A 14,249-nucleotide genomic window follows, 5' to 3' on the forward strand; every position below is an offset into this window, starting at 1 on the left:
TATATGCACGCAATTAATAGCATTTTTATTATATTTCAGGTTGTTTCGCCCAAAGTTGCACGAACACATACCTTGATTTTAGTTTTGGAAATCGTAATTATGTCACGCAAACGTATATATAATCACGATGATTCAATTAATTAAGAGTACGCCTAAAGCATTCTAGTGCATTCATGATTTGTTTATTTCCTAAGTTTGAGATTATTGTGAAGACCATGTATTATAGAATTACTTGTAGAAGAAGTATATGATTTTAGATATTTAAATAAATAAACCATCATATACCAATACCCCATAACCCAACAATTGAAGCCCAAACTCATTAGGGTCCAAATCTTCCCAACTTTAAAGCAAGTTTGAATACCATATTTTCAAAAACATGATTAAGCATATAGCATCGAACAAGCGTAAGCGACGAATATCATCAAACCTAGTGAACGGAGCTCCAACGGAATCCTCGACCTCGACTATTGACTCCACTTTTCGGCATATAAAAAGGGATGTTATGAAGTATTTTTGTTTGGTTTTGGGTGATGACTTGCTAGATTTTTTGAAAGAAAGACGAAGAAAGAATTACACGAGTAGAAATTTCCTTAGCGTAGAAGAAGAAAAACAATTTCTCTCAATTCCCTCCTCCCTTCTTTTTTTTCTCCTTCTCCCCTCTCCCTCTCTCCTCACATTTCTCTTCTTTTTATAGAAAACAAATTCGGAATTTTTCACATTTCTCCAATTTTTGCGTGCACTGATTATAGAAGGACCTGGTTCTTCTATGTGTTCCTTATACTACTGTTGCGGAAATAGTAAATGCGGAAAGTAAAGAACACAAGTATTTTATGCGGAAAACACCCGGCTCAAAAGGTAAAAAAAACCACGACCTACTACTTAGTAGGATTTTTCCCAACACTTTACTAAATCACTGAGCCAAAACAACATTTATAAAACTCTTTGTAAACCTAAGGATTACCTCTAATCCCGTTGTGGCAACCAGCCTTTAATTGTTGCGACAACTTCAAGTTAACTCTAACTTGAATACTCAGAGTACCTAATATAATTGCCTCTAGATAAAGCTGAAAGGTACAATTTGAAAACACCTACTACAATGAAACTAGAATAAAAGACAGACACTTAGAACTGGTTCTTCTATCAGGTTCATGTAGTTTCAGGTTCGCACACTTGAATCACACAAGAATTGCTTACAAAATGCCTTGATATTTTGCTCTCAACTCAAGTTTAACTTTAGCATTTGTGTATGCCTGTAAAATAAGAACATCCTAAAATTTATAGAGTTAGTAGAATAGGAAATTACTAGATTTCTAATGCTATACTGTTCTATAGTGGAGGAGTTCTAGTTATCTTCAACTTCTAACTCCTCCCTTATCTTGGATAAAGTTTTTTTCGAGTAAGGAGTCCTTCTCCTTATTATTTATGCAATCTTTTCGATCAGGAGATATCAGATATGACAACTTAAGCTTATCTCTTTCACATGCATCTTTTATGCTCGAATCTGCCCGTATTTGTATACTTTGTGTATGTACCTGGTTCATGCTTGAGTTCCTTTGTCAATCATCAAAACAAACTTCACTTGGGCCAATAAAATTCCCCCTTTTTAATGATGACAAACTCTGTATTTTTCATAAGCATAAGCCTGTGTCAACTCAGCTCAACATCAACACAATGTTAGAACACTTTCCATTTTAAAGTCACAAATCATCAAGGACCAGGTTCATTAGGTTCTAAACATTACAGTCCAAAGTAAGAAGCACAAAAGTAATAAGCACAACTTATCTCCCCCCTTTTGGTATCATCGAAAAGTTGCATAATTATGTTAGATAGACAGATTTTAATAGAAATTACTCATGGCCACTGTGGCTACTTCAAATGCAATCATGAAGTCAAGCATCATTTATCAATCTAATGATATTAGCCATCTAAGAATCACCAACAAATGGTTAGAGCAAAAAAATAGTTGATTATCATTGACACTAGTCATCCACAAAACATAACGAGAAATAAAAACACTGAATCATGAGCAAAAAGAACAAAAAGAAATCTCATCCGGGTCACTGGTTTGTCTAACTAGGCTAGAAAGGTTTCAAGGATGGGAAGGACCAGGTTTTTGGATTCTTGCCTGAAGTAGCTTCAACATATCATGAAGAATGCCATCATTCTTCTCCTTCTCCTTTGCAAGCTCAGCCCTGAGAGCATCCCTCTCTGTTTCTACTTCAGTCAGCCTCTTCTTCAGCCTCTCAATTTCAGCCTCTCAATTGCAGCATCCTTAGCCCCACTTTCTTGCACCAAGGCTCGCACTTTGCTGTTCACAGGTACATTCTTGGGTGAACCAGGTTCTTTGGGAGTGGTGTGGACTTCATAGTCACCAGCAGTCAAAGTGTTTGCCCCAAAGTGATCCTTGCTTGTACCAACTTCCCATTTCTTGATGGGTACCTTGAAGTGTGCCAGTACAATCGTGAGAATGAAACCATAGGGTATGGCATGAGTTTTGGTGCCAGTCAGAGCCCTATCAAGAAGTTGTATGATAAAACCAAGCCAATTTATTTGCCTTTGACTGTCCAAACATCCCATAAGAACCAGGTCCATGAATGTGGCAATGTGCCCTCTTTCCTGCCTAGGCAGCACAAATTTATTAACAAATTCGAACAACACTTTATGGGATGGCTTCATCTCACTTTTGTATATAGCCTTAGGCTAAAGCTCTTCTTCATTGTCATCAAACTTCCTTGTAATGTCAAGGGAGGTAGGGAGATTCTCTAGACTTGGCCATTTGAGTTTCTTGTAATCATTGTACCCTTCAGCAGGTACACCTAGATCTCTCCCAGTTCCTTGTCATCAAAACTCACTGTCACCCCCTTCACCACACTAGTGACTCTGTCATTTTTGATCTCACAATTTGCCATGAACTCCACAATCTCAGTTCTGGCAAGCTTTCCATCCATCTGAAGGACCATGTCCTTCCAACCCTGCAGTTGTAACTTTTCCAGCAGCAGCATCATGCCTTCCTCCTCCAAGTCCCTGAGGAGTCTACCTTTCAAGATGTATATATTCCCAAACTTAACCATCTTGTCCTTCTCTACATCAGATTCTTCTTCTCCTTCACTCTCTTCTTCTTCCATCATTTTCACTTTTCTAGACTTCAAGGCAGACCTAGTTCTTTTAGCCAAGGTGGAGGGCTCTGCAGACTTTGTCTTTGAAACAGACTTCTTTGTGGAAGTCTTGCTTTTCTTTGCCTTTGGAGTCACAACCTCCATTTCTTCTTCCTCCTCTTCATCACGAAGAACCAGGTCCATCTCCTCAATTTCAACTGCCTCAACAGGCTCAACCGCTTTCTTCTTTCCCTTTGCAGCAACTCTTTCCATCACGAAGTTATTCCACAATATGGATTGCTGGTTTCACATGCCACCCCTTTCATATAAAAAAATAGAATTGCAATCTCCATTCTACGAAGAACCAGGTCCATCTCCTCAATTTCAACTGCCTCAACAGGCTCAACCACCTTCTTGTTTCCCTTTGCAGCAGCTTTTCTCTTACTTTATTCTAGGGCCTTTTCCAGTTCAATCTCACTCTGCTTCTTCTGACTCCTTGTAGCTCTTCCTCTTGTAGGAGGAGTCTCTATAGGGATAGAAGAGGCAACCTTTCTCTTCTTTTTTGCCCTACAATATAAGAAATTATAATTTTAGTTGCAGCATATAGCGGCGACCCTATATGTTACTACAACAGTTACCCCTTTAGTAGCGAGTTTAAAGGTCGCAACTGATCGTGATTATTTAGCACCGGCTTTTCTGAGGTCGCCTCTAACGTGGCTAAAATTTTTAGTCCCACTAAAACTAAAATTTTGGCTCCATATTATTTGTGGTGACTTTTAACATGTCGCCGCTAAAGTTCTATTGGAGCGACTGGGTCGCTACTAGACCCTAGATATTTTAATTTAAAATAACAAAACAAAACGAATAAAAGTGTTCATAATTAAAGGACACAAAACAGACGCTCAAACACTAGTACTTCTGAAAGCACTCCTCTCTCTAAAATCCCTCCTCCCTCTCTCTAAATTCCATTCTCTACTAAAATTTCACCCAACTCTAAATCTCTCTAATCAAGATATAAATCTCATTTATCAGGTTTGTGGTCAAATCCCTAATTTTTCCCTTTTTCTTTTAGGAAACAAACTGATGTGCATAATCGAGTTTTGTGGAGGAATAATCGCTCATCCGATTTCTCTCTCTAATCTCATATAGCCGAGTTTTGTGGAGGAAGAATCATATGTCTAACTGAAAACCCATATTAATTAATATATGAATTTATGTTTGGGGTTTTTTATAAGGATTCTGTAAAGTAAAATTTTCAACAAGCAGTTAGGGATTATTATTTCAATGATTTTACATTTTTATTCTCAGATTTCATCTCGAATTTGTCTGAATCATTTGATAATCTATAGGAATATAAAAAATCATACAGAAAGACTCATTTGAAGCCTATCTGGTGTCGTTATTGTTGATTTTCAGTCTTGACAGAACTCTCACATATCTCTTTTTTGGGTAAGTTAAAGGTTTCTTATTGAGAGCCCTATTGCATGTTGGCATTCCATTCTTATTTTTTTTTCTTTTATGACTATTTGCCTAAATCAGTAGATACATAGTTTTAAATTTTATAAGGCACATATATGTTACTGTAAGGTTATAAGAAAACATAATACTTCTTTGGTAAATGCATGTATTTGGCCACTTAAACAATAATTTGAATGTAAAATACTTTCTTCATCATCTAAAAAAGGAGTTTAGATGGACTATCAACTCTAACCACACCCTAAAAGCTAAATGCCTTTTATTTTTATTTAGCTGGGTAAATGTTTCCCCTGTAGAATCCCCCGAAACCTTTTTGAAGTTTGTTAGCTCTTTGTATCTAAGATAGTATATTTGTAGTAAGCTAACATGTGGTCTGTTTTGCTTTTTGAAGCTTCTATGCTTCTGCTGCTTCTTGTAATATTTTGCATCTTCTTGATAAAATCAATGAAGCCAATTATTTCATAAAAAATGAGTTTAGATCCTATCAATTTAATACTCTTTGAGTCTAGTTGGGTAGGATATGTTAAATCTATTTATCGATAAGGTGTTTGTATTATGTGGCAGTATACAATTTTGTTTTATGAAACTGTTTAATTTTCTTGTAACCAAAAGGTGTGTAAGAGGATAAACTTGTTGAATATTTCTCATTTTATTTAAAGGTGATTTGATTTGTTCATTTCTCTTGTATGTTAGTTATTATAGATGTTTTAACTATTAGCATTGCTCCATTTTTATTTAATTACCATTTTTTAATAGAAAGGATGGATAAAAGTTGTTGAATATTAGGAATAGAGTTGACCAAAGATATAGAGATGGAGTAGACAACTTTCTTAATTGGCTATTCAGTTAACCAACAGTGAACACAATGATTCGATGTCTTTGTAAAGGGTGTATGAATATCATGTTCAAGCTAATGATTGGTGTAAGAGGATACTTATTGAGGAAAGGTTTCTGGAATTCTTATAAAGTGTGGGACTTGCATGGAGAAGTGTTAGTTAGAGTTGAAACTTCTAATGTTGTAGTTAGTGATGATGAAGCATAAGATGATAGCATGAAGAAGATAATATTACTGAAATGATTCACGATGCTTGTGGATATGCGAATGTGGAGAACAATAACAATAATTCAGAGGACAATGAGGAGCCAAATGTACATGCATCAAAGTTCTATAAATTGTTAGAAGATGCTGAGATCGAACTTTATCCCGGTTATAAAAAAGTGTCAAAGTTGTCTTTTGTTGTTAAACTACTTCACTTAAAGTGCCTTAACCATTAGAGCAACAAATTGATGGATGCACTGTTGAGCTTCTTTAAAGAAGTTCTTCCTGAAGGGTCATTTGTGCCAAATTCTTTCTATGAAGCAAAGAAAGTTCTTTGTATTCTAGGCTTGGGGTACACCAAAATAGATGTATGTAGAAATGGTTGTATTTTATATTGGCGTGACTATGCCGATATCCAATCATATCTTAAGTGTGGTAAGTGTAGATAGAAGTCTGAAGAATACGGAGGCAAGAAAGTAGCTCATAAAATCTTGTAATATTTTTCAATCAAACCAAGGCTTCAAAGATTATACATGACAAGAGAGATAGCTAAAAGATGAGGTGGCACAAAGAGGAAAATATTGGGGATGGTGTCTTGCGACATCCGTCTGACTCAATATCATCGAAATCCTTTGATGTGCTACATCCTACCTTTTCATCTGAGTTAAAAAATGTTCGATTAGATTTGGCGAGTGACGGGTTCCAACCTTATGGGACCATGAGTTCTAATCATAGTATTTGGCCAGTCGTACTTACTACCTATAAGTTGCCACCATGGAATTACATGAAAAATCTGTATTTCATGATGACACTTCTTATTCCAGGCCCCAAATGTCCAGGAAATGATATAGATGTATAGTTACAACCAATGATTAAAGAGTTAAAATAATTATGGGGCGAGGTGGAGACTTATGATGCGCACTCAAAATCAAATTTTCTTATGCGTGTGGCTATCATATGGACGATTAATGACTTTCCTGCATATGGGAATCTTTATGGATGGTCAATCAAAGGCAAGCTTGCATGCCCTTGTTACCATAAAGATACACAATCAACTTCCTTACGTAGTGAATTGTGTTATATGGATTATCGTCGCTTCTTTCCTATGGACCATCCATGGCGTAGAAGTAGGGTGTTATTTGATGAAAAAATTAAAATGGGAGTTGCACCTAACCCTTTAACAGGTGATGAAGCCCTTTAACAGGTGATGAAGCACTTATGTAATTACAAGCTTTGGGCGATGTGACTTTTGGTAAAGGGCAAAAGAGAAAGCGTGATGTTCCTAACAATGCTTACAATTGGAAGAAGAAAAGTATCTTTTTTCAATTGCCTTATTGGAAGAGTCTTAAGTTACGACATAACCTTGATGTGATGCACATCGAAAGAAATATGTCCGATAATATTGTATCAACTGTCATGAATATGGTTGGAAAGACAAAAGATACATTAAAAAATAGATATGACTTGATTGACCTTGGAATCAGACAATGGTTGCATCCAATTGAGAATGGGAACAAGATTTTATTATCGGCAGCATGTTATGCATTGTCCCCGGAAGAGAAGTTCAAGACGTGCAATTTCTTAGCTAATTTGAAGGTTCCTGATACTTTTTCCTTGAACATTTCAAGATGTGTTAACGCACAGGAAAAAAGATTACATGGATTAAAATGTCATGATCATCATATATTATTGCAAGACATTTTCCCATAGCTATACGTGGTTTGCTGCCCAAGGAAGTATGTGATCTAATTATAGCCTTAAATTTTTTTTTCAAGAATATATACTCCAAGTGCTTGACGATTGAAAGTCTTGATATCCTAGAGGCAGAAATTCTGATTATTTTGACCAAACTTCAACTTGTTTTTCCTCCGGCGTTCTTTGATGTCATGGTTCATTTGCCAATTCACTTGGCAAGTGAGGTAAAGCTTGGTGGACCAACTCAATATCGGAACATGTATCCTATAGAGAGGTATTTTGATGTTCAATAATTTTGATGCCATAATTTTAGAATGACACCCATTATAATAATGAGTCATTTTATATAGGTATCTGCTAACACTTAAGTCATATGTTCGCAACAAAAATCATTCAGAAGGTTTAATTTCAGAAGGTTATTTGGCAGAGGAAAGCCTCACATTTTGCTCATGATACTTGAAGAATATTTCAACCAAGTTCAATAAACAAGCTAGGAATGACGATGGATCTGTGTCAAATGGTGAAATGTCTATCTTTAAAAAGAGTGGGCAAACAAAAGGTGCTTCAGATCACGCTATCTCATGATGAGTTCAAACAAGAATGTATGTATGTGCTTCAAAATTGTGAAGAGGTTTCGCAATACATGGAGTAAGTCTCCTGTTAATTCCACGATAATTTCACATTAAGATAATCCGATTAATCTTTACTAACTCAAAATGTAGGGAATATACAAGAGAGATTGTAAGCCAAAGTTCAATGAGAGCTCATAACAATGAGTTTCTTGATTGATTTCGTGCACGTGTTGGTGCCTAATTAAATAATAATATTAATATTACTTTAATCATCCCATCATGTTATTGGTCATAACATTATTGTTCGTCTTTGTAGATATTTGTACTATCTGCACAAGGACATGCAAATGATGAGCTCATAAGCTTAGCCGTTGGTCCTACACCATTGGTACATCGATATTCAATATTTATGGTGAATGGATTTAGATTCCATACAAAAGAGCTTGCGTAGAGAAGAAAAATGCAGAACAATGGAGTTCTTGTGAGAGGAGATGATTCAGACTCTAATAAGGAGTATTATGGTATATTTGAGAACATTTATGAGTTATCTTATGTGGGAAATATAAAAGTTTACCTATTCAAGTGTCATTGGCGGGATGTAGCTCGCTTAGGAAGAGGATATAAGATTGACAAATATGGATTCACAAGTGTAAATACTCGTTGTGCCTTGAATACAAATGAGCCATTTATATTGGCATCTCAGGCTGAACAGGTCTTCTACTTGGATGACATGGTTGATAATGATTGGCTTGTTGTTGTAAAGACAAATCCTCGCGACCTTTTTAAAATGCATGATAATGATGAAAATTGTGTAAAAGTTGAAGATGAATCATTACTGAATGAAGAAGTTTATCAATAAGAGGAAGCTGAATTTAATACTTTGTGTGCCAATGACAGAGAAAATGTTGTTGAGGTGTCTCTACATAGGGATAATATTGAACCATAAAGTATTAACTACGATCATGCAAGTACTCAAGCTCAGAACAATATACACAATGAGAAAGATGATTTCATTAATGACAATCATATCGATATATCTGAGAGTGAAGATAGTGAAGAAGAGTTATTTGATAATGATGATGATGGGGAGGACACTGATACATCCTCTTGAAGACTAAGAAGCAAAAGTGGTAGCAAAAAAATATAAAAGTATAGATGTAAAAACTAAGTGTGGTAGCAAAATTAAAATTATGATTCCAGATGATATTGATAGAGCAGTAGGTTCTGGGGCCAGAGATATTATTAATTATCGTGGTTTGATCATGAGGAGTATTATCTCGTTCCAAGATAGGAATTGGCAAAATATTATTTTGAAACACGGAGAAGCAATGTGGTTAAAGGTCAAGGTAATAAATTACTTTTAATATTATATTGAATTTAGATTACAAGGTTTATTTTTGTGGTCAGGATATCAAATATAATTTTATATTTTTGGTCAGGATAAATTATAAGTTTGCAGCGGGCTGCGAGAACATAGGTTGCATGCCTTTGTGATCAGCACTATGCAAAGGCTTTTTAGAGCATGAAAAGCTCGACTTAGCATTCACTATTCTAACTATAGTATTAATGAAGAAATTCTGTCTCATCGACCTGAAGATTTTGAACTTAAGGACTGAAAATACCTAATACAATATTTTGAAAGTCCGGAGTTTAAGGTAACTTAATACCTGAAGATTCTGCCAACCCAATGGACCCATACCCATCTTGGAATGGTTGTTTATTAATCTGTTGACATACTGCAGTTTGTAAGTGAGAGGAACAAAAAATAGGGAAAAATAATTAACTAAGCATGCTTGTGGTACGGGATCTTTTGCAGAAGTAGATGAATCTACGGTGAAAATATATTATTCCCCGATTATCACATATGCATCTTTCTTATTTGTATATTTATATATTTGCTTATATATGTTTTCTCTGGAACTATCTTGTAGAGAAATCTAATTTTTGGATAAATAGACACAGCAGATAAAGTCTGGGAGATCCAACATACCCGTAAGGATGATAAAAGAGAACTGATATGGTTGGATCCACAATCTCAACAAATTCATGTAATTCTCTAAATTTGTAGACTTATTATCTTTCTCTAAGTTTCTTTCAATATATTTTATCATGTTATGGTGTAAATGCAGGGTCATCTCCAAGAACTTGTCGCTCAGTAACAATTTGAAGAGATCGAGCATCCCATGAATAGAGATGAGATTTTATCTCCAGTTCTTGGTGAGAGAACGGGATATGTTCGTGGAAACGGTTATGAAAAGAAGCCTCCCAAAAAGAGTCACATGCAGCAGGCAAAAATAGAGTCCAGTGTATCTTCTGCTATGAAAATTGTGTGTCAAGAGATGCAAGCCAACATGGATCGAAAGTTGCAAGAAGAACGTGAACAAATGCCTACTAAGTGCAAAGGAATATGGAACTTGAGTTGCAAAGGAAGTTGAAACATGAGATGTCCAGGAAGTTGGCAGAGGAGCGTGAACTAGTGAATGTAGAAGTAGAGAAGAGGATCCAGCTAGAAGTGGAAAAGAAGATACAAGAACAATTTGCTACTTTCATGACAAGAATGCAACATGTACTTGCTCTGCTCCTTCTTAACAATTCTTCTTCCTTCTCGACATTTCTTCTTCCTTCCTTCTTGAAAATTCTTCTGAGACTGGCTTCCTATCTTCTTTTCAACTTCTCCTCCTTTAACTTTTATTTTCGTGATGAGTCTATACCTTTATTTGAAGCTTAGCCAGGGTGAGTCTATATCATTAGTGTTTGGATCATCCACAAGTTTATTTCTGATAATAGGTTGTTGGGCTAGTTTGTGTTTATCTGAAATCTAGATTTTTCGATTAGGCATATGAAGTGTTTGAAAGAATGCCTGAGAGAAATCTAGGTTGAGATAAATAGTTAAAAATGTTGTCCTGTTTTTGTAATCTAGTTAAAAATGCTTTGAAAAAATCCCTCAGTCCACTTTTTGTCATTGTTTGACTTTTTTCACATTAGGATGCAAACATTTTAACCGCGAGGGTTTGTTCTGGATATATTTTATGCTCTAGATTGTGCAATAACACTATTGATCATAGTTCTGGGTTGGTGGCATTGTGTGGCTATCCATGGAAATTGTATTCTTGGTCTGATTAACAGTATTAATTACAAGTGGTTTACGAAAGATAAAGAAATATAAAGTTCTTCTGTTGGTGTCATGCTACCAGCTTTTTCTTATTTTTTGATCAACATTAGATAAGCTGCACTGCCGCAATGACAAACATGACGGGTGAGGGATGGGATTGAAGCATACTGCTGTATTTTTGTGTCCTTTATTTTGTTCATGACCTTTGTGTCAAAGGTTTCAAGAAGGTACTGCATCAAAAAAGGGTGATTCTGTTGAAATTGCCTGTTGAAAGTAAGTTGCTTGTTTCTTTCTAAAGCCACGACCGTCGAAAAAGCTGCATAATACGAATGTTTATCCTTAAGTTGTGGCTTATACTACATAAAAGTGATTCTGTTGAAATTAAATAGGATAGTTTTGTAATACGAAGGCGCGGCTCGCTATGGTGACTTAAAGCCAAACCTTAATAAAAGGCCTAAACTATATTCAATAAAATTCTTTTATATTTTTATGTGAAATAGTTTAAAAACCTTTCTATCTTTTATATATAAGAAGAATAAAAAAGAATATGCAACTCAATTTATTCAATACCCTTGTTATTTGGCAGAAATGATATATAGTATGAGGAGAAAAAAAACGAGAAGTTGATTTTATAAAGAACAGGAATTGCATTAACTGAATATTGAAGATAGTAAAAAATACTACAAATTTTCCTTTTCAGTCACTTGTTGGCTTGACTGCCTTCCAACTAAGACGTGAGAACTAAAATAATATTTGATTTATGTGAGGAAAAATGAACAAGCTGGGGTAGTTTTGATTACAAGATATATGTCACTGAATTACTGCATCTACTTGTGATAAAAGTTTAATTATACAAAATTTATTTTGTTATATAGTAATACTAATTTTGAGGCCTTAAATTATTTGGGGCCTAAAGCAAGTGCTTGACTTGCTTTATGCTTGAGCCGGCACTGCGTAATACATTGAAAGATGGGCTTGTGCTCATCTTCAGAAGTTTGCCTGTTTCTTTTTCTTGAGCTATACCATTTATACTTGATAATGAAAGTCTTTTCATTACCAAAAAAAAAAAAGAATCTGTTGTTCTTGTGCGCATAATTGGTGCAGTGTTTACATTCACTCCAACTTCCGATGCTTAATGGTACATATTGTATTGTTTTGTGGAATGAGTATTATTGTATTGGTACATAAAAGTATTTTTTGTATTTTGAAACACTATTTTTTGTTGTGGATGTCATCTGGTAGGTTACAAATATTTGTTGAAGTAGATTCATTGAATGGAAATTTATAAGCACAAGAAAGTTTGTACTTTAATTGTCTATGTATATTTATGGATATAACAAATTTTATTGTGTTCCTTACATTTCTTTAGTTTAGCAGGTACAAGGTACTTAAATAGTGGTGTCGTTCAAGGATGATGCCGATCAAGGAGAAGCTACAAGGCACTTAATATTTTATTTATTTTGGGATCATATGTATATGCGCACAACGACAATGCACAATGAAGTTTTATGTAATATATATGTAATTGACTTTTTAGTAATGAAAAATATTTATAATATTCGGTTTGAGAAATTCTTTAGGTATTTGTTAAATATTACTGGAAGCTTTTAATATTGGTAGGCAATTGACTATATTAAATTTTGTGAGAATTAGGTTGCTACTGGAAATATATATAATTTGCTCATTATAGGTGCTGAGAAATACGTTTTAGCTGCGACATAATTTTGTCACAGAAAATCAGTAATTGTCGTGATTTGAAAGTTGTCACAGTTGGTTAAATGTTATGGTGGCGACTTCAATCGCTACAAATAAAAATTTCCCTTCTCATGGTTTAATATTTGTGGCGAAATAAGTCGCTGCTAAAGGTCAATCACAGTGGCGACAAAACTTTGCCACTGATCAAGACATGCTTTTGTGGCGACCTTTGTCGCCGCTAAAGGTAAATATGCAGTGGCGACCACCTAATATTTATTGTTGTGAAATTATTTTTTGTAGCAGATTTTTCCCACCTTTTGTGGAAATTAAGTCGCTTCTAAAATCCTATGTTTAGCGGCGATTTCGTGTATCGCCACAAATAACATTTAGTTACGGTTGCACTTTCAGCAACACCAAGGTCGCCACTGATAACCTCTAGCAGCGACAATTAGGGAATTTGTAGCGACTTTGGTCGCCACAACAAGGCTGATTTCTTGTAGTGCTAGCAGTACCAGGGACTTTAACTCCTGAACCCTTTTTCTTTTTAGGATTGTAACTGTCAGACACTTTTCTCAGTAGGTCCTCGAGGGGTTTCTGCACAGATGGAACATGTTCTTGAACATTCTTCCCCAATCTAACCAACCCCTCAACAGCTTCTCTAGATCCACTTCCCTTTTTTTTCTCTCACACTTTCTTCTTTTCCATCAGATTCCTCACTCCATACTTCTATAGCTCCAATTTTTTCAGTCAAACCAATAGGAGTGGGTGAAGATTCAGCCACTCCTTGTCCCATTACCCTCACATCGCTTTGAGCACCCTCACTCTCCTATTCTTTTCTCTTTTTATTTTTACTTTTCTCAGGCTCAGTGGTCTCTACCCAGTCATAGTTCCTACCAGAACAAATCTATTTTTCAGATTTGCAGCAACCTTAAAGATTACTTCATATGTAATTTTAGGACCAGATGTTACCTGCTTTGTTTCAGATGAAATAGTTTCTTCCCCCTCAGTTGCAGACTGGAAAGAGTCTTCAGATTTTTGGGGTTCATCTGCCTGACTTGCCTTCAGTTGCTCATTGATTTTCTTGATTTATTCTTTTCCAGCGACTACTTTGCGAGCAAGCATCTTGAATCTTCCTTTCTTAGAGATAGGTGTGGTTGAAGGAGTAGGTGTGGATTCTTTGGGTGGTAATGAGGGATTTCAAAAGTGTTAGCCACTGATGGTTAGAGGATGAGAGAAGATGATTATGTGTGTTTGGAAGATGAGAGAAGATTAGAGAGAATTGTTTGGCGGTTGTGAATTAGAAGTGAAGAAATGACTTAGGCCAAATCAATTTAAAGAGAGATACTTTGATTGGGTAACTACAACGTTTTCAGAAGTTCAGGAGTCTAATCAAACTGGGAGTCAGTTTGAAGAGACGTTGAGGACTCTCCCTAGAATCTAGGCACTTATTGCGTTTTTGGGATGCTATTTGGATAAAACTGGTTCATTTCGTAATGGATAAACTCAAGGAGGTTAGAATTAAATGGGACTCTCATTTTGATCATAATCCAAATATAATTAAT

General features: G+C 35.5%; 2 long non-coding RNA genes across 2 annotated transcripts; both read left to right on the plus strand.

Moving 5' to 3' along the window:
- Window positions 1-4,031: 4,031 nt before the first annotated feature.
- LOC138907003 (uncharacterized) lies at window positions 4,032-10,601 on the plus strand. Its single transcript, XR_011414671.1, has 3 exons — window positions 4,032-4,130; window positions 9,812-9,928; window positions 10,010-10,601. It is a non-coding gene; the product is annotated as an uncharacterized lncRNA (long non-coding RNA).
- On the plus strand, window positions 7,593-9,800 carry LOC108948679 (uncharacterized). Its single transcript, XR_001973433.3, has 4 exons — window positions 7,593-7,956; window positions 8,031-8,109; window positions 8,197-9,226; window positions 9,320-9,800. It is a non-coding gene; the product is annotated as an uncharacterized lncRNA (long non-coding RNA).
- Window positions 10,602-14,249: the final 3,648 nt, after the last annotated feature.

The sequence above is a fragment of the Nicotiana tomentosiformis genome, chromosome 3, assembly GCF_000390325.3.
Source record: "Nicotiana tomentosiformis chromosome 3, ASM39032v3, whole genome shotgun sequence".
Lineage (NCBI taxonomy): Eukaryota > Viridiplantae > Streptophyta > Magnoliopsida > Solanales > Solanaceae > Nicotiana > Nicotiana tomentosiformis.